This window comes from Cnephaeus nilssonii, assembly GCF_951640355.1.
Source record: "Cnephaeus nilssonii genome assembly, chromosome: X".
Classification (NCBI taxonomy): Eukaryota; Metazoa; Chordata; class Mammalia; order Chiroptera; family Vespertilionidae; genus Cnephaeus; species Cnephaeus nilssonii.
Window position 1 is genome coordinate 86,980,217 of NC_137071.1, and position 27,765 is coordinate 87,007,981.

Consider the following 27,765-nt stretch of genomic DNA (forward strand, 5'->3'; position numbering starts at 1 on the left):
TAGCTATGGCCCAGAAGCCGGGCGTCACGGTCACCCGGCTTCCCCTGTGCCGTCCCTCTTCACCCCTCGCTGGTCCCGCCGTGTCCACCACCGCTGCTCCTGTCTCCAGCACTTCAGTGAGTTGGGATGGGGGATCGCCCACCTTGGGCAAACCCCTTCCTTTCGCTGGTGAGAGACCTCTGGGGCTCCAAGAGAACCCCTTTCTCTTCTTGCCCAGCTTTCTGCGAGGTGGAACAGCTGACGTGCCTGAAAGCCGGAGAGCCGGTGATTTGTGTTTGTGGGGTTCAGAGCTTACCTTTGAAACATCCGTTTGGCCTTGGATTTCCATAGATTAAAGGAGCAGTAACAGGAGAAATTACATTTCCCTTTTTTTTTCTTTCTTTTGCCGCTAACTTACCTATTTTAGAGGTAGCTGTAACTCTCCTGATTTACCATCCTCTTTTCCTTGCACAGAAAGAAAAGGAGTGGCGAAAAGGGTTGGGTGTTTACTTAGGAAAGTCCTCTAGCTGATGTATTCTAGATCAACAGTGTTTCATTAAAATGCCACCTTGCCGTGAGGCAAAGGAAATTGAATGTCCTTTACCATTAGGGAGAATGCAGTCTTAAAAGGTAGCCGCACATAAATGTATACAACAGACTACAGAGATACAAACAAGTGCTGAGTAATCTGGTGGTTGGAAGGAGAGCCACAGCTTTGTGCTTTTTATCTAATTCTGCAAGATGTTTTAGTGGTGATTAATATGGGAGATTCTGAGTAGGAAGTACAGTAGTTGGAATGCTTCCCTTGACTAGGACTTTTATTTACCCACTCCTCCTCTATTCAAAGTTGGAATAATATTTATAGAGATTTTGCCAAACTCTTTTACGGACTTGTGTGGGACTAGAGGCAGTAAAATATATATGTTCATGGTGTAAGAACTTGAGAATTGGTAAAATTTGTATATAATTGTAAGGCACTAATATGGTCAACTGCCATCAATTTTCAAGCTTACTCCCTTGGAAGAAAGACCTTGTTTGATGCAAGCAGAGTTATCCTTACATTCTAGAAGTCATTTTAAAACCTAATATATAATGTATTCCCAAAAAAATTACAGCAATAAAGTCAAAGAATGTACATAGGTAAATCCTGATGTGTGTGTTTCCACCAACCTTTTTCATACCGTCTTCATATCACTAAGAGGGGATTTGGGGGTGGGAATGGCCAATCTTGAGATTTCACTGAATCTCCTTCAAATTCAGTATCTGAAACAAGTTAATAGCTAAATGGTAGAGGATAGAAAATACATTTGGATTTCCAAATACATTGGATCCCCTTGAAATTAAATTTTATTTTTGTGGTTTCCTCCTCAAAGTAATGAACTTTCAGTTCAGTTTAAATGAAACCTAATTCTTTAGTACTTATGTATGTGTGGAATGGGGAGGAAAATAACAATTGTTGTATAGGATTGTAATCAATTTAGAACTGTGTTAATAGTGGTTCTTTGAACAAAACATTAATTTCGAAGGACAGTCATATTGGCACCTGTGTAAACTGCCAAGTCCAGCACCTGGCACAGAGAAAGAACTCAAATGTTTATTCCCTTCTCCTTCCTTTCTTGGAAATAGCAAAATTAACTTCATACAGTGCTTACTTTGGGAGGAAGTATGCAGAACTTGGAGCTATTTAACTTGTCTAAACCGATGAGTCATTTTGATAGAATTGATAGAGTCATTTCTTCCCTCATGGGACAATATAGCTTCTCAAGCTCTTTGATCCTTTGATACTAGGTGAAAAGTAAAAACGCCTCTCTTGGGACCCAGTGTTCTAATTTTAACTCTAACCTGCCCAAATGTTTAGCCTGTTGAGCCCTATGGATAAAACTATGTCAGTCTCAATTTCATGACTTCATCCTGTAATAGTCGGGGGATTTGGAAGAGAATTAGACTCACCTGGAGAACTGCATCTGAAAAGAACTAACAGTACTGCCTGGATAGCAAAAGGTTGGCATAATTAACATATTCTCTATCCTTTGTGACAAGTTTTTTCATTTGCATAAGGTACTGTGAGGAGACCTAGAAATGCAGTGAGAAATCTTGATCTGTGAAAACAGATGGGGTCACTAGATACCTGGTCATCAGAATATCTTCTGTCCTTTAATGTGAACCAAAGTAGCACACCATACAAACTGTAAGAGGTTAACAGACTGAGTTTGGGCACTTAAAAAATGTTTCTTGCACCCTGGCCAGTGTGGCTTGTTGTTTGAGCATTGCCCGATATACCAAAAGGTCAGGGGTTTGATTCCTGGTCAGGGCACATACGAAGTTTGGGGGTTCAATCCTCTGTCCTGGTGTGCATATGCGAGGCAACCGATCAATGTTTCTCTCTCACATTGATGTTTTTTCCTCTACCTTCCTCTCTCTCTAAATCAGGAAAAACATATCCTCAGGTTGGGATTTAAAAAAAATAAAAAATAAATGCTTCTTTCTATTGTATGTTCTAGAGCAGTGGTCGGCAAACTCATTAGTCAACAGAGCCAAATATCAACAGTACAACGATTGAAATTTCTTTTGAGAGCCAAATTTTTTAAACTTAAACTTCTTCTAATGCCACTTCTTCAAAATAGACTCGCCCAGGCCGTGGTATTTTGTGAAAGAGACACACTCAAGGGGCCAAAGAGCCGCATGTGGCTCGTGAGCCGCAGTTTGCCGACCACGGTTCTAGAGTACACAGACCATTTCACCAAATTTGTAGTCAACTGAGTGAACAGTTATTTCATTTTTTTTAATTAATGGAATCCAAATACATAATCCATTTCCTAAAATTGTTTTTTTTTTCCTATTCTCCTCCAATGGTATTTTCAGCTTCATTCTACTCTTTGAAAGCAAATTTAATAAGTTAAAAATCAGCCCATTTTTTAATAGGGAAACTTTTTATTCCAATGCAGCCTACTTTTCCACAGTGGCAGATCATCTCCACTTGATCAGCTTGCAATATATACCACATTTATAATGCTTTATTTTGGTTGATACTTTAGGTCATCTTTTCTTATTCTTGTCTCCATTTTTATATGTGAGGAACCTTAGGCTCAAAGAGGTTAATGAATTGGCCTAGGAGGCAACACTTGTGACAGAGCTGGAATTTGAAACCAATTCTCTAGACTCCTACTTTAGTATATTTTTCTAATGCTATCGCGCGCGCGCGCGCACACACACACACACACGTTGGATAGAATTCTGAAGTAAAATGCTTCAGGACCAACTTGCTGAATTGAACTGATGCATCTATTTAAAACCAGCAACCCAAACTTTTCAGTTCTCTTGGCTAGAAGTTTCCACTTTCTCTTTCAGGAATGTGTATTTTGTTTTGTCAGATAGGAATTTTATAAGGTCATGGTGTGCTACAGCTAGAAGGGACATCTAGTTAAACTCCATATAAAATGTTATGAAAACCAAAGCCCACTGAGGTTTAATGGTCTGATCGATGTTTCTCTGTCTCTGGATCTATTTTTGGTAAGGGAAAGTGACTTGTCCAAGGTGCCACGGCAAATCAGTAACAGAGTTAGGACTATAATCAGATTAGTTTCAGTCTAGTGTTGTTTTTTCTGCTACCATGCTGTCTTTTGATAAAGCAGGAAGGGGAGGAGGAAGTGTGGTATAGTAGAAAAAAAGCCCTGGACTGTGAGTCATTTCATTTCCTCATCTTTAAATTGAGGAGATTCTGAGAACCCTTCCAACTGTAAAAGTCTGTCATATTGAGGTTTAATAATGTGCTTTTATTGATAAACTTCTGTTCTTGGGAAATCTTTCTATGATTTTATTTTAGTTTTTAATTGAACAAACTTGATGTTATTGAGACATGATGCAAAACCTGTAGATTTCAAATTAAAGATTTACTGGGTAAATTCTATATGAGATGAATGTTCCTGCTAATTTGTGGATTATATATATGCATACTAAAGGCTGGCACTGAGAACATCATGTTATAAAAATAAATGTGACATTTTGAGCATTCTTTTTTTAAATTTTATTTTATTATTTAAAGTATTACATATAGTAGTACATATATATCCTTTTTTTCCCCCATAGACCTTCCCCCAGCCTCCACTACCCCCTGTCACATGCCCTCATCCCACCCCCTCAGTGTTTTGTGTCCATTGCTTGCGCTTATATGCATGCATACAAGTCCTTTGGTTGACCTCTTTCCCCCCCTCCTCAACACTCCCCAGCCTTCCCGCTGTAATTTGACAGACTGTTCGGTGCTTTACTGCCTCTGTGTCTATTTTTTTGTTCATTAGGTTATAATGCTCTTTATTTTCCATAAATGAGTGAGATCATTTATTTAAAATTCATTTTTCATGGCAACCAAAATATTTTGAGGTGTTGGAAGGAAGGATAGAATGGTAACATATTTAGAGTAGGGAGACTGGTAGATCATTTAATCCAGGCCTCCCATTTAACTGGAAGAAATCTAGGCTCAGAGAAGGGAAGTGACACATTGCTGATTAGTGGCAGACTGGGAACTAGAACTCCAGTCTCCTGGTTGCTCATTTATTCCATGTTGCCTTGTCTGTGGAAGGAGGGAAAGTATTGCTTGCTGAGTATTCCTGCTGTAGGTTTTTGGCATTTACCCTATTAGCAGGGCTCTTAAGATGGTTTACTCTCATCTACTGAGATTCTGTTTTTTCATACCTTGCTGTCAGAAGACATTGTTCTAGGATCTTGAATTTTGCCCACTAATTTTCTCCAGGTCAGGATGAACAAAGATTACAGAATAGCTGATCTAGGAACAGTGGTGGTTACTTATTTCATTTTATTTTTAGCAATCTAGTTAGTGTCAACTGCAGTCTATCTTTGTAGATTGGAGTAGTAGTGAAATCTTGATTTTCAAACCGTAAGAACTGAGATCAAACTGTCCTGAAGAATTTATCCCCAAAAAAAAACACACCAAAAAGTTGCAGAGCTTCCTTTGGTGAAAACAGCTTCTCACTTTACTTGGGCATCATAAACATTTCTCTCTGAATTGAAAATTGATACAAGTTTTAATAAAAATTACTTGTGGCTAAGGGTTATTTGTGGAAAGATTCCTTAAAAAAATGGCTGTTCAGCCCTAGCCTGCTTGGCTCAGTGTCGGCCTGCAGACTGAAGGAGTCGCAGGTTCCTTTCCAGTCAAGGGCATATGCCTGGTTTGCGGGCTCGATCCCCAGTAGGGGGCGTGCAGGAGGCAGCCCATCGATGATTCTCATCACTGGTGTTTCTATCTGTCTCCCTCTCCCTTTCTCTCTGAAATTAATAAAAAAATATATTTTTTAAATGGCTGTTCATGAGTTGATATTTAATCATAGATTATATTTTATTGCTGTTGGCTATGTGGATTGATAGGAATATATTTGTAAATGCTGTTTTATTACACCCAGGTAACATCATATTGAAGTGAGAGAAAACCTACATATTAATTAGTAAATTCAAGTTATAAATTTAGTGGCCTCCAGTTGTCAAATGGTCACTGATAGAGATAGGACAATGGTAGTATCTCTGTAGTTTGGGGGCTCACTTTGAATCTGTACAAACTTCTATAAACTAAAAACTTTATCCTGTTCTTGTGATAATCTGCATAAAGTAGGGTAGATAAAATTTTATTTTTAAAATGTTAAAAACCTAGATAGATCTAGGATATCGACAGTACACTGGTGATCCTACAGAACAGAAAATAATTTCCAGTTGTTGGTATTTGAGACTTATTTTGTAACATATACATTACACAGAACTCTGTGTGTTCTCTTCAGTTCATTGTTTTAACTTGGACAAAGTCAGGTGAATTTGCCAGGGAAGCCCCTTAATGAGGTGTGTTTTGTTTTTTTCTCTCATTCTCTGCCTGCAATTCTAGTAATTACTTCCTGGGGTAGTATGGGTGGAGGGAAGTGTGTGATCATGAGGGTGGTGGTGATGGATGGAGGTGAAGGTGGTGAAGGTAGCCCTACAGACTTTAGAGAGCAGGTTATAAGGCTGCTCCCTGGGGCATGGATAACTGAGATATGGCAAATCACACCATTTAGTACTATTTTAGATATGTAGCAACACAGTGAATTAAATAAACCTTTCTGTAAGAGATTAATAATTAATAGCCCAAAGAAATACTTCAAACAAAATTTAAAGTAATAAAAACTGCAGGTGCTTTATGATGTCTTTCTGATGTTTAACTGGAATTGATAATTAACTTACATTTCTGTTTTCTACCCAGAGCTAAGCTCATTTCTACCAACTTTCATAAGGTCTGTTCCCCTCTAGATGTTGGATGTTATTCTGCTAACCAGCTAAACCTTTAATTGGGTGCTTTCCTTACTCTTCAGAGCAGAGCCCTATTCATTTTCTTATTTCAAATTGAACAGTCTTTGTGTTAGTCTGTCATTTCATGATTCAAAATTGAGGAAAAAGCACATAAGACATAATGTGGGCCTCATACCTGATGGCAACCCTAATGTTTTTCCCCAGTCAGTATACAAATTTATCTTGGTTACTATAGCTACCAGCCTATCAGTTATTCTTCTAGCTCTTTTGCCTTCTCTCAGATATTAGGATTACCATATAATCAGGTTCTGCTATAGCTCTTCAGGTCTTAGCATTTTATTACCAGCTGCAGCTGTCTGGCAATTTACAGTTTGGCATTCCATCAGGGTCGGTTGGTTTTAGGTTCACAAACCCTTTTTGTCTCCAAACATTTTAAATATACAGAATTTAGCAAGGACACATTTAAGCAACAATTTCCCCATACTAATTTGCTCAGTTCCATTCTTAGTCATTGTCTCGGATTCAATGGCTGCCCCTTTGTAATATCAAGGAGAATAAATTTAAAGATCAAAGAGAGACCATTTAAGAAATATATGTGCAGATGTGATTTAGACTCCAGACCATCACTAACTACCTGAAGTGACTTAAAAGCACCTTGATTCATCAGCAACCACCTAATAAATAATATGGCTTCTAACAAAAATTATTTCTGTAGGTTATAGAAAGAATGTTTGGCCTTTAGATTTATTCATTTGAATTTGGGAAAACTGTTTAGAAATTTAATAGGAAAGGTTATCTTTCTTTTGCAGCCTTTGAATAAACAGGAAAAGAAAAATAAAGACTGAATAGTTATATAGGTCTTTATTATAAGTCTTTCTATTTAATTAACAAATACATATTTTTTATCAAAACTTCAGAATTCATATAATTAAATTAGTTTTAAATTATAAGTGTTTAGTTGTCTTCCTAAAACTAAGGCTATTGAAGAAATAAGATATATTAGTTTATATATCAGTGTTTGTGTTAGTGTTTGTTTTGGGTGCTCATGCTTATTAATATTATATATTGTAGTAATAACTTGTAAATATGCACAATTAATCTCTTGGTTTAACAGAATTGAAGGTGGTTAATCTGTTAATAATTTAGTAGATTTCATTACCCATATTCTTATATAACAATAAGTAATGTTTTTTTTAATCAGAAATTTAGTCTTAAGACATTGTGTGTGCTTTTCAAAAAGTGTTTATATTTCTGAATTAGAAGATTATGTGGTAAGCTTGTAACTTCATAAATGATTAAATTAAATTCCTGCCTTGAATTTGTATTAAAATTGTGATTTGAATGGTTTCATTGTAAGACTAGTGTATCCTATTCAAGACAGTGGTTAAATTCTGATAATGCCCCAATGAGAACTTTATTTTAATTGCACAAATAGTCTTAAAAGCAGAAAATAATTTACTTTTTCCACAGGGCCCTAATCCTTAAAATTTTTAAGAGGAAGCGGGGGTTGGGGGTGGGGGACGATAAAACGTTTTAAGAAAAGAAAGGCCAAGAGTGAAGCATAAAATTTTTGGTAACTTCTAACAAAAAACTTTAACAATATTTTCCAGTAGGCAGCCTGTAACAGTGCAAGCCATACCTCTATAAGACCTACTTGACCACTACTAATCGTAATAGATTATTCTGGTACCAACACATTGAACCACGGACATTCTTATGAACCACAGGTCAAGCTTTCTAGAGAACTAATAAATAGAATGTAGAGCTTTATTCAAACTCACTTTCTCAGAAGCAGACATCCTGGTTACTAAGTAGGCAAAGAGAAGCGGTGGGAGTGCTCTTTCTGTCTTTGCTTTTGAATTGGAAACACTAGGGATGGATGACTTAATATCCATAGTCCTCTTTTAAATTTGTTCCTGAAAGTTTTTATTTAAATTGAAAGACTGAGGGAATCATCTTTCTGGTTATTAGCAGTAGAATTAACAATTTGGATGTGTTTTTAAAAGCTCTATTTTAAAATATGCTTATCTACCCATGTCAAATTGATATAGCAGATGGTTTGAACGTTTTCCCCAGCCCCATTTCCACCCCATTCACCTCCAGCTTTCTCCTTCCTATCTAATCAATGTCATTAGTACAGAGATTTTCTAACATAACTTATTGTCCCTTACATCTGAGAAGTAACAGTGATGGTTTAAATCAGGAGTGGGGAGCCTTTTTTCTGCCAAGGGCCATTTGGATATTTATAACATCATTCACAGGCCATACAAAATTATCAACTTAAAAATTAGCCTGCTATATTTGATCAAACATTTAATTAACTCCTAATGCCTTGGGAGGGCCAGACTAAATGATTTCACAGTCCTTATACTGTGGTCTGGATATTCCCCACCCCTAGATTGAATATAATGGATAGGCCCGGCCATTGTTTCCCAATGGTTGAGCATCAACCTATGAACCCAGAGGTCATGGTTCGATTCCTGGTCAGGACACATGCCAGGTTGCAAGCTCCATCTCCAGTAGGGGGCGTGTAGTAGGCAGCTGATCGATGATTCTCTCTCATCATTGATGTTTCTATCTCTCGCCCTTCCTCTCTCTGAAATCAATAAAAACATTTTTTAAATCAACCAATCAATCAGTAAATAAATATAATATGTGGGTCTTTGGGAGAGTAAGGGAAAGATCCATTAAATTGGATATAGTGCATGCATTAGTAAGTGGGATTGGTTAGCATCACAGGTAGGGGTAGGTTATTGGGTTAGTGGAAGATAGGTAAGCAGAATGAATAGGTAGCTTGATAAAACTAGTACCTTTGTGAGTGAAAGTAGGTTTGTCAATATTTGGAATTGGTGTTTTATCTTTATTGGATTGGCTTTAGAGATTAAGGCTAATGACTGAGATCAGTCTTTTTTCCTATAAGTGAACTTTACTATCCCTGTTTGTCCCAGGACATAGCTCTTGACTGTTGACTTTTAACCTTTGCCTTATTTCCCAGCATAGAGATGTCCACAGTTGATGTCTAATAGTGACAAAGGGTTTCAGTGGCAGAAAAAAGATTTAAGTGGCGATAGAAATGGTGCGTAGGCAAGCAGGCTGTATGGCAGGGGTGGGGAACCCTTGTTCTGACAAGAGCCATTTGAATATTTATAACATCATTCTCAGGCCATACAAAATTATCAACTTAAAATTAGCCTGCTATATTTGGTCAAACATTTAATTAACTCTCCCCTAATGCCTTGGCAGGGGCAAATGATTTCATGGGCCTTATACAGCCCACAGGCCAAACATTCCCCATCCCTGCCCTATGGCACCACCAGTTCCTATCAAAGTGAAGAGGGAGGAAATAGGGGCTGAGGCAAGGACAGTAGTTTGGATTTATATTTATGGGACCTTTGTAACTTTGGGACATCCTGTACTCAGCAAATATTAAATGTTAACAGTTAAGCCTTGTATTAATCAATTTCACCCCCAATAAATTTAATTTTTAAAAACAACAACAGTGAAACCTGTTGCCAGTTATCCTGCAGTCATATCAATTCCTTGTTACCAACTTTTTTCCCCCAGTGATAAATGTGTTCACAGTAAGAAAGATATTATAGTCCTACATGTTGTTACATGTAAAGAATGATAATGCCATACTGTCAAATAAAGTTGGGCTTTAGTTTCCAAAGTACTTTTACTCACATTACCTCTTCTGATCATCCTGTAGTTCTGTTCTGAAGGACAATTTTTGTGACACAGGTAGAACAATTTTCCTAATTTTACAAATAAGAAAAGTTAGCTCAAGATGGATAAGGAACAGCCAGCAAAAGTAGAACTTCACTAATTATGGTTTTAAATGGAGATGTAAAACATTAGGTTCTTTCCTACTTTCCTTTTGTAAACTATAAACATTTATGATGCTGTATTTTACATGTGAATTATTGGAATGATGAGGCTAACTCATCCGCCATTTAGGAATATATAATTTACTGTTTAAAATAATGAACACAATATTCTTACGCTCTTCTTTCTAAGCTTTGACAGAATTCATTATGTTATGGTAGCTAGGTCAGAAAATAACCTTGCTACTGAAAGAGCTGAAATCCCAGACACTGCTAACTGATTTTCCCTAAGGGAAAATCCCTCAAGAGGTAAGCCACTGCTGATTTGGGCTTTTGTGCCTCATCAAAAAGTCTTGATCACAGATTTTTTTCTGTAGTTGTTTTATAGATTGTTGTCAGTTGTTTACTTAGGCCACAGTATTTGGTGTTTCAGTTTTGGGGGGGAGTTTTTTGGGTTTTTTGGTATAACTCTGAATCATATTTTGGCTACAAGCCACTAATTGGAAACACAATGTTTTTCTTTTTTCTTCCCCTCAATAGTATTTTCTAGCAGCCACAATGAATGCATGTGGTAGTTATTAATATTTTCCACCTAATCAAACCTCTATTGGCTGTCAGATTAATAGGGAAAATGCATTTTTACTAGCTAGGCAATAGAAAAATTACACCAGTAATTACTCTTTAACATGTAAATAAGATTGAATAATCTTTTTTATAATAAACAATAAATTTGGCCTACAGAATGTTTTATGTATGTAGGCATTCTAGGTAATTTGAGATTTTTCTAAACTATTTATCAAATATGCCTGGCCAGTGTGGCTCAGTTAAGTGTCTTCCCATATACCAGGAGGTCTCTGATTCGATTCCCCATCAAGCCCCATGCCCAGGTTGCAGGCTCAATCCTCAGTGGGTGGGTGGGGAGTGGTGCAGGACGCAGCTGATCGATGCTTCTCTCTCAGCAGTGTTTCTCTCTCTGATATAAAAACATTTAAAAATATATTTATCATCAAATCTTTAATACATATTTTATTAAAGAATGCAGAAGTAGAAATTCAAATACATAAAGCACATAAATAGAATTTATACAGTAAAGTGCTTAATATTAAATCTTACTGAAACATTTCAATTTTCTACTATTCAATTCAGTCATTAGTTTAAAACTACCTTTCCCATCAAACCTTGCACCAGATAACAGTAAAAAATTTTTAATTTAAAAAACAAAATAAATGATTTGGTTTGATTTTCATTTCTCTGCCCATCTTTCGTGCTGAGCAGTAAACTCAGAATAAGAAAAGTAAAGAATAATAGAATTGGTTTATTTAACTGTTTTAAGAAATGGGTGTGACAGGTTCTTTAGAGCTCTAATTTTTACATAGGGTAGCCTATATAAAGTTATTAGCATTTACTTTTAAAAATTAGTACAGCATTGGATGTTTTACATAACTTACAAAGTCATATTAGCACATTAGCTTTTGTAATATTGGCTTTTAACTCAACAACTTGATTGTTTACTTTTAACCTTTTGCACTCGGATGTCAAGTGTGACTCGACACGGTTAGCATCAGTAGCAGCTATTTTTATACTCTTTGACTGTATCAATAATTTGAAATATTAAAAAATCCAAATAAATAAGTTTGTATGAAAAGAAACTCCAGTTTTTTATTCTACTGCCGTGCTTTGTAAAATCTGGGGTATTTAAAAAATTAAATCCTGAGTAGAATAAAGGAATCGAGAAAAAAGCAAGTGCAAAGGGTTAAAAGTAAATTACAATGTGATTTAGTATGATTGCATTAGTACTGACTTCTAAAGACAGTCATATATTGAGTTGTCTGTTTCTGTTGCAATTTTTATTATAATTTTTTTATTTTATTTATTGTTGTTTTTTTAAACTAGTGACCCGGTGCACGAAATTCGTGCACATTAAAAGGGGGTTAATTAGAGGAAATATTTTAATATTGCTATTTGCCCTTTCTCTAAAATAGAAGGGTCAGAGATGAAAGAAAATTAGTAAAATGTACCGTATTTTCCGGCGTATAAGACGACCCCCAACTTTTCCAGTTAAAATATAGAGTTGGGATATACCCACCCTATAAGATGACACCTGGCGTATAAGACAACCCCCGACTTTTGAAAAGATTTTCCTGGGTTAAAAAGTCGTCTTATACGCTAGAAAATATGGTATATAAAAATCTTCCTTCTGTCAGAGTCTGGGGCGCACTACGGGACCCAGAGTCAAGTCCCTGCCCACCCACGTGTGCCCCAAAATTGCGCAAGACCCAGACCCGGCCGCCCCCCCCCCATTTGGCTAGATCCAGTCCCAGCCAGTCCCACCCTTATCAAGCCCCGCCGGGGCAGTGGGCACGGCCTGAGGTCCCCCAGCCTGGGGCAGGGCGGGGGGGCGTGCCTTGAGGTCCCCAGCCCGGCTCCAGGAGGGTGGCACAGCCTCAGGTCCCCTGTCAAGCCCCGCCGGGAGGGGGGTGCAGCCTCAGGTCCTCTGGCCCGGGGCAAGGGGAGCAGCCTGAGGTCCCCTGGCCCAGCATTGGGGCGGGGGGGCACACCTTGAGGTCCCCCATCAAGCCCCGCCAGGCAGGGGGGCACAGCCTGAGGTCCCCTGTCAAGCCCCGCCGGGAGGGGGGCATGGCCTGAGGTCCCCCGGCCTGGCGCTGGGGCGGGGGGGCAGCCTGAGGTCCCTCGGCCCAGCACCAGGGCAGGGGTGCACCTTGAAGTCCCCCGTTAAGCCCCGTCGGGTGGGGGGGCACGGCCTCAGGTCCCCCAGCCTAGCGCCGGGGGTGGGGGGCGCAGCCTGAGGTCCCCCATCAAGCCCTGCTGGGTAGGGGGCATTACCTGAGGTCCCTTGTCAAGCCCCACAGGGGTGGGGTGGGGGCACAGCCTCAGGTCCCTGCTGATTGCTCGTTAAGGCTCGTTAGGGGAACTTGGCCTCCCCTGTGGGTGCAGCCATCTTGTGTTACAGACACACACACACACACACACACACACACACACACACCTCTGCTGTGGGCGCCAATATCTTTGTGGCAGAGTGATGGTCAATTTGCATATTCCCTCTTTATTATATAGGATATATTTTTACTGGCCCCAGAGAGGAAGGGAGAGGAAGAGAGAGATAGAAACATCAGTGATGAGAGAAAATCATTGATTGGCTGCCCCTGTACACCCACTGGGGACCAAGACCGAAACCCGGGCATGTGCCCTGGTTCATAGGTAAAAGCTCCACTATTGAGCTCACCAGCCAGGCAGATTCCTTTATTTTTTTTAATGATTTTTTTTTTTGAGGGAAAGAGAGAAACATCAGTTTTTTTTTCCATTTAATTTCTTTATTGTTTAAAGTATTACATGAGTCTCCTGTTTCCCCCATTGACCTCTCCTCTGCCACCCAAGAAACATCAATTAATTGTTCCACCTATCTATGCATTCATTGGTTGATTCCTATATGTGCCCTGACCCAGAATCAAACCCGCAACTCTGACACATTGGGATGACATTACAACCAACTGAGCTACCTAGCCAGGGCATGATTCCTATTTTTTTGATTGCCCAGTTAAAACATGCCATTTTAGGTTGTTCTAGGAAAATAAGATTGCCTAGCACTTATTTTTCTTGCTCTTCCTAGACTTTTCAGGTTCAGTTGGGATTGTCACTGTTGGTATAACCCCAGCTTAAATAGGGCTATGAGAATGGGTGTTGTACTGTCACAAATGATTTGAGTTTGAAAAGCCAGCAGATGATTTTCTCTCAGATCTAATTTCTTTGAGTACTGTTATTAGATTGTAGGTGCTGCTTGACTCCCCACTTTCTATGGGTGGTTTCTTCCCTTAGCATATAGTCTAGAAAACTTGCAATTCTAACTAATTAATAAAATTAGTATATGCATTTCCGTTCCAATGAATAATACTGCATACCAAATTTTAAGAACTATGTACTTAGAGCAAGATTTTAAAAATAAAATAGTATCACCCTAGGCAGTTTGGATAGAGTGTCGACCCGCAGACTGAAGGGTCCCAGGTTTGATTCTGGTCAAGGGCACGTACCTTGGCTGCAGGTTCCCGGCATGCAGGAGGCAACCAATCGATGTGTCTTGCACATCGATATTTCTCTCTCTCTCCCTCTCCATTCTTCTTTCTCTAAAAAATGAATGGGAAAAAATAAAATAAAATAGTATTTTGTTCTCCAAATTTGAACCATTTTTATTTTTTGTGGGATTTGGTTTGGTTTGGGGTTTTTTTTTTTTTTATCTGCCTGGCCGAAGCAGGGGGAAAATCTTCATGTCAGTTTTTTCTGAGCACCAGAACCCTTCTGATTCCTAATTTAGATTTAGCATTTTTGTATTGGTCTTAGTTTGACACTAGATCTTCCTATTTCAGCTTGCTGGCCTTTAGAAAGCAAAACTCTTTAATTACCTGCTTACTTTAATGACTGGCTAAGGCTAAGTTATCTGCTCATATCCTGTTCACCTCAAGGGCCTTAGAATCTCAGCACCTTCTTTGTACAGGCAAGCTGTTCTTTGCTGTGCTTAATTCAGTTCCTTGAGGTGCTGCTTAAGCTCATGTTATTTTTATATTTTCCTGATGGCAAAGGTAAAAAGAAGGGGTTATAAACAAAATCAGGCCACAGGGTCATTCTCTGTTAAGCTCTTTGTAGTCACCTTCCTATAAGAAAAATGTTTCCTGAGTCACCAGATTTATTCTAGCTGACTCATTCTGTATTCCCTCCTTCCATATTCCCTCCTTTTAACCTCTTTTGGAGTCTTTCAAACATTTTGCAACCTGACAAGAAGCTTCTTCAAAGCCAGCCACCTTTCTTCCTCAGAGCCTTAAAAAAATTACTCTTCTTACTAACAGAAAAATAAAGAAGATCTTGTTAGTTCATTTTTCTGTGTGTTGTCCAATTGTTTTGGTATATTCTTTTCAACCAGTATAATGAGAAATCAGGAGATGGAAATGTTCAGTGTGAGATCACTCAATTTTATTTGTATATTTTAGGAGGTAGGTCTTTGAGTTCCTAGTTTGTTGACTATGAACCAGATGTCAAATGTTAGGTTTACTCTCCCATTCCTTCCTCCCTATTCTCAGAAGGCTTACAGAGTGTGTTTGTTTTTTGTTTGTTTGTTTGTTTTTTCAGATAACCTCAGGTAAGAGATAAAGAAACACCAAGCCCAAAAGGGCAGAGTATCTGTCTATAGCTTAAAGGTGACAAACTAGAGATAGGATCTCGCTCTTTAAAACCACAGAAATTCATTGGTCTTTATAAAAATAGACTTAAGCACTTGCACCATAATTTTTAGTCCTGATTACCCTAAAGCTATAGCACCTGAGTGATGAAGCTTTGAGTTTAAAATTGGAAAGGGCTGCCTGGCCAGTGTGGCTTAGTGGTTGAGTGTCAACCTATGAACCAGTTGGGGTGCATACAGGAGGTAGCTGATCAGTGTTTCTCACATCCATGTTTCTCTCTCTCTGCCTTCCTCTCTAAGAAAATCAATAAAAACGTGTGTTTTTTAAAAAAGAATTTTGCTTAGAATTGACATCAAGCAAATCTGTTTATAGTTTGTAGCATCTACCTGCTTTCCAGTGTTGATTATTAGAGTGTTTTACTTATCGCCCTCTTCCATTCTCTATGATTCTTCAGAGGTTTTACATAGGGATTGAGCTCTGTAAATTCCTAGAGCATGCTGGGATATAATTTATCTGGCACAAGAGAACTGAACTCATGTAGATTAGCAAGGTACTTTTATCTCGTTGAATGCTTTGGGATTCAGTTTCCTCATTCTTATGCTTTGGTTTTCCCTGTATGGTTTGACTATCAGTAATCTTTAATTGGAAGAAAAAGAAGTGAAGCAACATTTTACATTATACTATTTATTCACATATAAGCAGATATACACTTTCTTTTTCTTGTTCTTGTTCTGAATATAAATTAAAGAAAAGATTTTCTCTAGTAATTTTTAAAAATCCTAGCACATTCTGAGACCAGTCTTCCTGATGCTGTTATGATAGGTTTTTGCTGTTTTCCTTGGATATGTGTCCATTTCATCCCTCTAATTCCTTCTGTGTTTTCATTTAAAATATTTCTTATGGCATGTCACCATGGAGATGCAGTCAACAAAATTCAGACCATGAGAAATTCTACAGGATGAACAACCTAATGTGTTTGTTTGTTTGTTTGTTTAAGACTATTTTTTAGAGCCGTTTTAGGTTCACAAAAAATTGAAAGGAAGGTACAGAGATTTCTTGTACACCCCCTCCCCCTCACACATGCATAGCCTCCCCCATTATTGACATCCCCCACCAGAATGGTACATTTGTTACACTTGATGAACCTACACTGATATATCAGAGTCACCCGAAGTCCATAGTTTACCTTAGGGTTCACTCTTGGTGGTGTACATTCCATGGGTTCAGACAAATATATAATGACATGTATTCATCATTATAGTATCATACAGAATAGTTTCACTACCCTAAAAATCTTCTTCAGAATAAACATCCTAGTTCCTCAACACATGAACTGTAAGAAATAAAAGATCAAGGGGAACCTGTGAACTGAAAGAGACATATCAACTGGTGTTGATCTTATTTGGATATTGATTGAAATGAACCAACTATAAACAAAAAAGTTAAACAATCGGGAAAATGTTGACTGTGTATAATAAGGAATTGTTAAATTTGATAATAGTACTGTGATTAAATCTTAAAAAGGGAAATATTTTTAGATACATACTGAAATTTAATAGGTAAAAATAAAATTTCTGGGATTTGCTTCAAAATAATCTGACAGAGAAGTGGGGAGGTATTGATATTGACCATTATTGAGCATGGTCAGTATGTTGTACATGTGGGTTCATAATATTATTCTACTAATTTTGTATATGTTTGGAATAGCCATAATTAAAAGTTGGAAAACCACCCCAAAATATTTTTATGGTTATATATATTGTTATGGGCAGATTCAAGACTAAAAATCCAATCTCCTGATCCTAGTTCATGTTCTTTTACTATGTAGCTAAATTTACAACCCTTCTGCTTCCAGATGATGTCAACTTGCCCTTTCAGTCTCTGGAACCCCAAAGCCTTCCCTGGGAAATTTGTGGTGGTACTCTTAGATACTCAGGGCTTTAATAAATGGCCAGTTTCACTTGACTGGTTACCTACCATGTGAAACCATAAAGATATACTAGAATTACTAGGGTAAATCAACAGGCTACATGGGTTATTAGAATCAGCAAAGAGACTTGGATCCTAGTCCTAACTCTGCCTTCGATTTTAACATAAGATCTAGGACAGTGAGGGCAAACCTATGACACACGTGTCAGCACTGACACACGTAGCCATTTCTGATGACACGCGGCCGCTGAGGCGGCCACATGCCGAGGATAAAACATTTGCGAAATAATGTTTTTTCCTCAAAGTGACACACTACCCGAGTTATGCTCAGTTTTTTGGCGAAATTTGACACATCAAGCTCAAAAGGTTGCCCATCACTGATCTAGGAGGTCAGGGATCATGTCTGCTTTGTTCACTACTTTACACCCAGTACCTACCTACCACTGTGCTGGTACATGGTAAGCAATAGGTAAATGTTAAATGAATGGATTTATTTAGCCTTTCTTGGCCTCATTTTCTTCACATGTGAAATGAGATAGTTGGTCTAAATGATTCTTATGTTTCCTTCAACACTAAAAAATATTCTTTCCTGCTGACTGATTTTTTTAATCCTTTTAGGATTTTGAAAAGAATTAGTGGATATCTTTAATGCTAGATAACATCAATAGATAGCATGCTCACTTCTAACACCTGTGACAAAAACCCCACAGTTATGCTGCATCCAGATCTCTTAAAAATAGCCTACTGCTTTGTAATTTCTGTTGGATTGGTTTTGTTTCCAAAAAGCAAAGGAATACTGTTCTCAATATTACCTTATTAGAGTGTCAAGTTTAGGAAATTCCAAAGTCAAACTAAGAGGGTTAATAAAATGTTGTGTACCTGGTATATTTGTACTTTTCACTGAAACTGTATTGATTGCAGTATTATATCAGTTTATAAAAGATTTGACATTTTGTCTTAATCAATTAAGAAATTTAAAAAAAATACAAAATAAACAGTTCTGAACTCCAAAAAATAAATAAATAAATAATAAAATCCTCTGGGAATATTTTTAAATGTCAGGATCCCCAGAAAAATGCAATGAATCAGAATATGTGGGGGTGAAATCTGGCATTAAGGTTTGTAAACTACTTAAGTGGACTTATGATGACTTAAAGGAGCAGAAAATTTAGAATTAACTAATGCACTGATTTTCAAACTATTCCTAAATATTTGGAAACTTTTTACAAACCCAATTAAAGCAAACAAATTAAGTATATATAAAAAAAGATTTGATATTTTGCTTCCTATGGAACCTTGGTGGGCAACTTTTGGGTAAATTGCAGTTATTGTCATCAGATCCAAATCCCAGTGACTAAGCACCTGCCTTTGTGAGTAATGTCCTTATTATTCTGATGTATTTTTGTCTCAGGTATCTAAAGTTCATCACTGGATCAGGTCAGAGTTTATAGAAGAAAAATAATTCCTATACCATCCTTTAAAATCACCAAAGCAATGTTTTGAAGCTATGTAGAATTTTAAAATAATGAATATTATGCAAATATTAAAATACCTTGGTATTGAACACAAATACCCTAGCCGCAGAAGGAAAACTATAATTTAAAATGCTAAATAAATAGGGACTGGAGAAAGCATCTGTCACATTATTTTATATTCAAACATGAGTTTTCTTAGTATAAACTCAAGTAGTGACTGTGTGAAAATAATTTTCTTATAAAAATAGGATATAATGAATTGAAATATTCAATCTGTATTGAAAGCTACTGAAGTACAAATCCGAAAATAGCTTTTATTTTCAAAACCTGTGTGGAAACCACACTAAAAATTATTTTAGCCATGTAGTGTGTTTTTTTTTTTATAAGCCATGTAGTGTTTTTTTGTTTTGTTTTTTAAAAACCAATATTTGTTTAAAACAGACTCAATAAATTTTTATTATTGATTTGAGAGAGAGAGAGAGAGAGAGAGAGAAGCATTGGTTTGTTATTACATTTATTTATGCATTCATTGATTGATTTTTGTATGTTCCCTGACCAGAGATGGAACCCACAACCTTGGCATATCAGGACTACACTCTAACCAGCTGAACTACCTGGCCAGGGCTTAAAGCAGACTATTTTGAAACTGTTTCAGAAATCGCTTGTTTTTCATGTTTAAATTTAATAGTACCATTGATAGACATTTTCTTCAATTTCCTAAACTATGCTGGAAAATCAAAGATTTACTGTGTTTTTAATTAGTATTAATATGTAGAATATATATATATATATATATATATATATATATATATATATATATATATATATATTTAGGGAATCAAGGAAGCCTTGCCATTTTTTAAATCCTTACCTGAGGACATACTTTCATTGATTTGAGAGAGAGAAGAAGGGAAGGAGAAGAACCAAGATGGCGGCATAGGTAAACACCTGTACTTGCTGCCTCCCACAACCACATCAATATTACAACTAAAATACAGAACAACTATCATCCAGAACCGCGGGAAAGCTGGCTGAGTGGAAGTACTACAACTAGAGAGGTAAAGAAGAAAGCGCATTGAGACTGGAAGGAGGTGCTGAGGCGCTGAACAGGCTGGTCCGGCACCCGGGTGTGCCACTTTTTTAATCTGGAGGGAGATAGCCTCTGCGGAGGCTACCTGGAGGAGCAAGGAGTCCCAGACCACCAGCCCAGGATTCCAGAGCTGGGGAAAGAAGTCCCTACTGACAGTAAGAACTACAGACTGTAAAAACAAGTGCGGATTGGGGCTGAGTGGACATACAGGCTGCTAGAGACCCAGCTGCTCCCCTTAAAAGGCCGGCACCGTGAACTGAATTTACAACCTCCTGCTTGCTCTGAGCTCCAGTGCCAAGCAAGGCTCTGGGGGACCCAGACTGATACGGGAGAAACTGGACTGTCTGGCATCTGGGCAAGAACGTAGGGGAGGCTTTCTTCCAGAAGGAGGTGCTTGCAGCGGTCATTGTTCCTGTGCTGGGACCTCCCCAGTGCAGGGCTGACTAGCAGACATTTCTGTTCACTCTGCCCTGGAGATTCCCTGAGACCCCACCCCACCCAATTTACAACCCTATCCAAGCTGTGCACAGTGGCTTTTGCATATGAATGGCCTGTTCTTTCTCAGCCTAAAACTGGTCAAACAAGCTGTAGCTGGGTCAGGGAACCCCAAAACTATCAATAAAAGGCCCAAGGCCGGCACCAGCACCAGCCTGCCTTGCTTCACAGCTGGGCCTTGTCTCGGCACTTCCAAACCCCATACAAAGAGGAAGAATATGCAGATCTCTCTGTAGCTCCTGCTGGGTGGCCCCAGGCAGTGACTGACTTGCACCTCCTTGGAGATCCAAGAGCCAGTGTACCCAGTGGTCAGTGTGAGACCATACCAGATTACAGCTCTTCACATTCATAAGTAATACACTCAAGGGGCAGACTCAGTGAGCACCAAAGCCCCACTGAAGCAAGTCCTGCCCCATAAGGGTGTCTCCTGCACAGCAACTCTCCCACTGTAGTTGCAGCTGGTCTGTACAGCCAGTTGGCCTGGAGATCAATTCCAGTGATACCAACAGCAATCAAGGCTCAACTACAACAAGACTGTGCACACAGCCCACAAAGGGGTGCACCAATAGTGTCCACCTCAGGTGATTGCGGAAGCTGAGCCACTGGGCCCTCTTGGACACCTACTACACAAGGCCACTCTATCAACTCAAGGAGACTTAGCAGCTCCCCAATACATAGAAACAAACACAGGGAAGCAGCCAAAATGCAGAGACAAAGAAACATGTCACAAATGAAAGAAGTGGAAGAAAGCAAACTACTGGATATAGAGTTCAAAACCACAGTTATAAGGTTACTCAAGAATCTTCTAGAAACCTCCGAGGAACTTAGTGAGACCTTCAAGGATCTTAGTGAGAATGCCAAAAAAAATGGGAAAGGACCAGTCAGAAATTAAGCATACACTGACTGAAATAAAGAATAATATACAGGGATTCAACAGTAGACTAGAGGATCCCAAGAATCAAGTCAATGATTTGAAATATGAGGAAGGAAAAAACACCCAACCAGAAGAGCAAAAAGAATCCAAAAATATGAAGATAGTATAAGGAGCCTCTGGGACAACTTCAAGCGTACAAACATCTGAATTATGGTGGTTCCAGAAGAAGAGAGAGAGCAAGATATTGAAAACCTATTTGAAGAAATAATGACAAAACTTCCCCTACCTAGTGAAAGAAATAGACTTACAAGTCCAGGAAGCGCAGAGAACCCCAAACAAGAGGAATCCAAAGAGGACCACACCAAGACACATCATAATTAAAATGCCAAGCGCAAAAGACAGAGAGAATCTTAAAAAGAGCAAGAAAAAAAAAGTTACCTACAAAGGAGTACCCATACAACTGTCAGCTGATTTCTCAACAGAAACTATGCAGGCCAGAAGGGAGTGGCAAGAAATATTCAAAGTGATGAATAGCAAGAACCTACAACCAAGATTACTCTACCCCGCAAAGCTATCATTTAAAATTGAAGGTCAGATAAAGAGCTTCACAGACAAGAAAAAGCTAAAGGAATTCACCACCACCAAACCAGTATTATATGAAATGCTGAAGGGTATTCTTTAAGAAGAGGATGAAGAAGAAAAAGGTAAAGATAAAAAAATATGAACAACAAAGTGACAACAAATACATATCAACAAGTGAATCTAAAAATAAAATGAATTAAAAATCTGATGAACAGAATAAACTGGTGAATGGAATAGAATCAGGGGCATGGAAATGGAACAGACTGACAATTCTCAGAGGGAGGGGGTGGGGGGAGTGTGGAAAGAGATTAGACAAAGATCTTATATGTATGTATGCAGTGCCTATGGACACAGACAATAGGGTGGCAGGGGCCTGGGGTGGGGTGGGAACTGGGTGGAGGGGAGCTATAGGAGGCAAAAAGAGGACATCTGTAATAATCTCAACAATAAAAATTTTTTTAAAAAAAGAAGAATGAGAGAGACACACAGAGAGAGAAATCAATTAATTGCCTCCAATATGGCCCAAATTGGGGATCACACCCCAACCTGAGCACGTGCCCTGACTGGGAATAGAATCTATGACCTTTTGTATACTAGATGATGCTCCAACCAACTGAGCCACACCTGCCAGGGCAGAGGATTAGCCCTTTAAAGAACTCTTACCTTTTGCAACAGCATGGATGGACCTGGAGAATATTATGCTGAGCAAAATAAGCCAGTCAGAGAAAGATAAGTATCACATGATCTCACTCATATGTGGAATCTAGTGAACCAAATAAACTGATGATCAAAAATAGACCCAGAATCACAGAAGCATGAACAGACTGTTGAACCTCAGAGGTAAGGCAGGGGAAAGTAGGTAGGAAGAGATCAACCAATGAACTTGTATGCATATATGCATAACCCATGGACACAAACAATGGGGTGGTGAGGGCCTGAGGGGAACCTATGTAATACTTTCAACAATAAAGATTTAAATCAATAAATAAATAAATGTTAAACTTTGTAAGAAGCACATTTATTGTTTAAACTTTTTGTTTTTCAGATATTTAAATGTGTCAAAATATTCTTAAAATATTCTATATGATAAAATTTTTGAAATGGAAAAATGAACATTTCAAGTTCTTATTTTGGTTTGTTAGGTTTTATTTAAAGCACGATGAAATAAGTCTGGCCCGTGGACATTTAAGACCCATGAAATCATTTGGTCTGGCCCTGCCAAGCCATTAGGGGAGAGTTAATTAAATGTTTGACCAAATATATAGCAGGCTAATTTTTAAGTTGACAACTTTGTATGGCCTGCGAATGAGGTTCTAAATACCCAAATGGCCCTTGGCAGAAAAAAGGTTCCCCACCCCTGATTTATAGTATGGAATACCACCAGTGCTTAAAGCTTTATTTTTCACTTGTGTGGGATGTACTAAAAGCTGTTTTAAGTAGGCATTTGGACTTTTTCATGGGAAAATTACTCACTTTAACATGTAAAAAGGAAGAATTTAATTGCTCAATTTAGTATCTACAGAATATTTTGAAGGAATATTCTTCTAGTTAACTAGATGTATCAAAGCATTACTGGACATTTATGAGTGTGTGTGTGTGTGTGTGTGTGTGTGTGTGTGTGTTAGATTATGTCCATATTTTTAGGGGAAATCAGAGGGTATAAAATTTAGGTCATTAATTATGGTATAAATTACATCTTCATTCCAAACTAATCAAGGGTCTTAAAATTAAATTTTCTAAAATTACAGGAACTGTAAAAAACCTTGCCTATGGGTTTTGCAGCTTGTTGGTTGGGAAAGCCAAGAATAGAACTTAATTTTCTGGACCTCTGGTCTCCTATATCTTCTGTCCCCAAACTTGAACATGAATAGAGTCATGCACCACTTACCTACAGGATATGTTCTGAGAAATGCATTGTCAGGCAACTGTATCATTGTGGGAACATCATAGAATACACTTACACAAATCTAGGTGGTATAGCCTATTACAGATCTAGGCTATATGGTATAGCCTATTGCTCCTAGGCTACAAGCCTATACAGCATGTCATTGTACAAAACAACGTGAGACTAAATCAAACAGAAGAGAAAATGATGCAATCAAGAGATGCGGTAATAAACACAACATGTAAGAGGTTGATGCCAGCATAATAAGGCATACTGTTTTGCAGCAAACTTTTTTTTACAAGTAGAAAGAGTACACTCTAAAACAATGATAAAATTATAGTATAGTAACTAACATATACTAGTAATATAGTCATTTATTCTCATTATCAAGGAATATGTACTGTATGTAATTGTATGTGCTCTGCCTTTATATGACTGGCAGTGTAGTAGGTTTGTTTACACCAGCATCACCACAAATGTGAGTAATGCACTGTGCTAGGTAGGACTTTATGATAGGAAATTTTCAGCTCTGTTATAATCTTACTAGAGGCCCAGTGCACGAAATTCGTGCACAGGGGGTGGGTCCCCTCAGCTCAGCCTGCCCCCTCTCCAATCTGGGACCCCTTGGGGGATGTCCGACTGCCAGTTTAGGCACAATCCTGGACCGCTGGCTCCTAATTGCTCACCTGCCTGCCTGGTCGCTCCTAACTGTCCCCCCCCCCCCCCCCCGCCTCACTGGCCTGATTTCCCCTCACTGTCTTTGTGTGCTGGCCTGATCGCCTCTAACTGCCCCCCCCCCTGCTGGCCAGGTCGCCCCCAACTGCCCCTGCCTGCTGGCCTGGTCGCTCCTAACTGCCCCCCCCCCCCGCTGGCCTGGTTGCCCTCAACTGCCCCCCCCCGCTGGCCTGGTTGCCCCCAACTGCCCCCCCACCAGCCTGGTTGCCCCCAACTGCCCCCCCCCCCCCCGCTGGCCTGGTCACCCCCAACTGTCTCCTCTGCTGGCCTGGTCGCCCCACGCAGCCTGCTTGTTCAGTCGTTTGGTTGTCCCTCACTAACCCCCCTGCCAGCCTGGTCGTAGGCAGCCATCTTGTGAGGGCATGAGGGTTAATTTGCCTATTACCTCTTTATTATATATTAGGAACACTGGTGGAAACATAGTTATGCAGTGCATAAATGTAGTTTTCTTTAGGCAGCACTCTGAATAATATAATGTTGTTATCTCTACTTTGAAGTTAGAGACTGAGTTACAAAGAGGAGCTGAGTGATTGTGTAGGGATACCTAGAATTTTTTTTTAAATATATTTTATTGATTTTTTACAGAGAGGAAGGGAGAGAGATAGAGAGTTAGAAACATCGATGAGAGAGAAACATCAATCAGCTGCCTCTTGCACACCCTCTACTGGGGATGTGCCCGCAACCAAGGTACATGCCCTTGACCGGAAACGAACCTGGGACCTTTCAGTCCGCAGGCTGACGCTCTATCCACTGAGCCAAACCGGTTTCGGCAGATACCTAGAATTTTTGACAGCTCTACTTATTTGGCTGCTACTTCTTTGGTAATAATGATCCTCTGATACAATTGGAAATAAGTAATCACTTAAGCTGTTTTCCGGCTGGAACCGTGGAGGGTGCAGAAGAGAAGAAGAAGGTTCCTGCTGTGCCAGAAACGCTCAAGAAAAAGCGAATGAATTTCACAGAGCTGAAGATCAAGCACCTGAGAAAGAAGTTTGCCCAAAAGATGCATTGAAAGGCAAGGAGGAAGCTCATCTATGAAAAAGCTAAGCACTATCACAAGGAATACAGGCAGATATACAGAAAGGAGATTCAAATGGCTAGGATGGCAAGAGAAGTTGGCAACTTCTGTGTACCTGCTGAACCCAAATTAGCATTTGTCATCAGCATTAGAGGTATCAATGGTGTGAGCTCAAAGGTCCGGAAGGTGCTGCAGCTTCTTTGCCTTCGCCAGATCTTCAGCGGCACCTTTGTTAAGCTCAATAAGGCTTCAATTAACAAGCTGAGGATTTTGGAGACATACATTGCACGGGGTTACACAAACCTGAAGTAAGTAAATGAATTGATCTACAAGCGTGGTTATGGCAAAGTCAACAAAAACAAATTGCCCTGACAGATAACTCTGATTGCTCGATCTCTTGGTAAATATGGCATCATCTGCATGGAAGATCTGATTCATGAGATCTACACTGTTGGAAAGCGCTTCAAAGAAGTAAACAACTTCCTGTGGCCCTTCAAGTTGTCTTCTCCATGAGGTAGGATGAAGAAAAAGACCACACCCATTTTGTAGAAGGTAGAGATGCTGGTAACAGTGAAGACCAGAACAATAGGCTTATTAGAAGAATGAACTAAGGTATCTACCATGGTTATTTTTGTAATCTGGTCAGTTAATAAACTGAGTCCTTTAAAATTGAAAAAAAAAAAAAGAAGTAATCACTTAAACCATCCTCTGAAAAAATAAAAATTAAAAATTAAAAAGTACCATAAAGTCCACAATAAAATAATGTACAAAATTTCTCACGGGGAAACCCTCACTCAGAATCTCTGGATTCTTTACCATGCAATTCCATTTTTATTTTTGTTTTTGTTTTCTTAAAAAGGAAATATATTTTAAAATATTTTATTGAATTTATTGGGGTTACATTGGTTAATTAAATAGGTTTCAAGTATACAATTCTATAATACATTATCTATATGTTGTATTGTGTGTTCACCACCCACAGTCTAGTCTCCTTCGCAATTCCATTTTTAAAAACCTGGTTTCCTGGCTCAGTGCAGATCAGAAGCAAAAATTAGAAATGGAGGGGGGTGCAAAGCTTAAAAGTGGGCACATGGCCAGTTGTAAGAAGTGACCACAAATAGAGGAAGAAGATGCAAAACACAGACACTCCAAGCTTAGTAGCCTAGGGTCCTGTAGTGTGAAGATAAATAAGTCTCCTGCACCTTATGGTCCCTGGAGGTCATTAGAATATTAAAATATCGTGTAGTATTTGAGCATGATACTTATTCTGGGTCAATAAGAAAGGGGCCATTTGATATCCTCTGTTTAAGAAAGTATTTTCAAGGGGAAAAATTACTGAACAGCAAGAGTTAGCCTATAATGTACTTATTTACAACCTGCTTTTGAAATTTGGAATTTAAAATACGTTAAGAAGTTTGGCACTCAAAGAGAAGTTTCATTTCTGGAAATTTAATTTATGGAATATTTATTATTCTTTTCCCTAGTAGTGCCAAATCAATTAGGCATTAATTGTAGTTGTTAAAGGCAGATCAGGATTCAGAGCCTTTGACTTAATTAGTTTAGTCCAACCCAAGCAGCACTAATTGCCTTTACTTTGGTGCTCATTCATAGCAGCACTTAGAATCCTAATATATAAAAACCCTGGGTCTGTCACATCCGAAACGACCGGGAGGCTCAACCGTTCACCAAGCTATGCACGGAGCAGGTGAACGGGCTGAACTGCTGATGTCTCGGAGAGAGAGAGGTGGGGCTGATCAGCAGTGGCAGTGGCTGCTGGCGAGGCCGGGAGAGAGAAGCAAGGTGATCAGACCCTGCTTCTGTCTCCCTCCCCAGCAGCCAAGCCTCTCTCTCTCTTCCAGAGGTCAGCAGTTCAGCCCACTTGCCAGCAGCCTGGATCGAATGCCAGGCTGCGTGTGCAGCAGGTGAGCATGACCTCTCGGAGAGAAAGAGAGGCGGAGCTGATCAGCAATGGCAACCAGCAGCCAAACCTCTCTCTCTCTCCCAGAGGTCAGCAGTTCAGCTGCTCGCCAGCAGCCTGGGGCGACTGCTGATCAGCCCCACCTCTATGATCAGGCCTGAAGATGTTGACTGGCATAGGAACTGACCAATCAGAACCAAATCTGGGTCAACTGTGAGGAGCCAGTGGCTGCCTAGGAGGCGGAGCTTTTGACACTGACTGGCATAGAAACCGACCAATCAGAACCAAATTGTCTGGCAGAGGAGGGCACTTGGGGGTGAGATCAGGCCTGCAGGGGAGGGCAGTTGGGGGCAAGATCAGGCCAGCAGGGAGGGCAGTTAGGGGTGATCAGGCGGGCAGAGGCAGTTAAGGGCAACCAGGCCTGCAGGGAAGGGCAGTTGGGGGCGAGATCCAGCCAGCAGAGGAGGGCAGTTGGGGGCGATCAGGC

General features: G+C 39.3%; 1 protein-coding gene and 1 pseudogene across 3 annotated transcripts in view; both read left to right on the top strand.

The window, feature by feature from the left end:
* The window catches only part of WDR44 (WD repeat domain 44), a 103,864-nt gene that overhangs the window by 477 nt on the left and 75,622 nt on the right, over positions 1-27,765 (top strand). The window lies entirely within an intron of this gene.
* LOC307096033 (large ribosomal subunit protein uL30-like) lies at positions 6-27,372 on the top strand (annotated as a pseudogene). Its single transcript has 4 exons — positions 6-116; positions 15,228-15,237; positions 23,747-23,832; positions 25,136-27,372. The product of its transcript is annotated as a large ribosomal subunit protein uL30-like (transcript).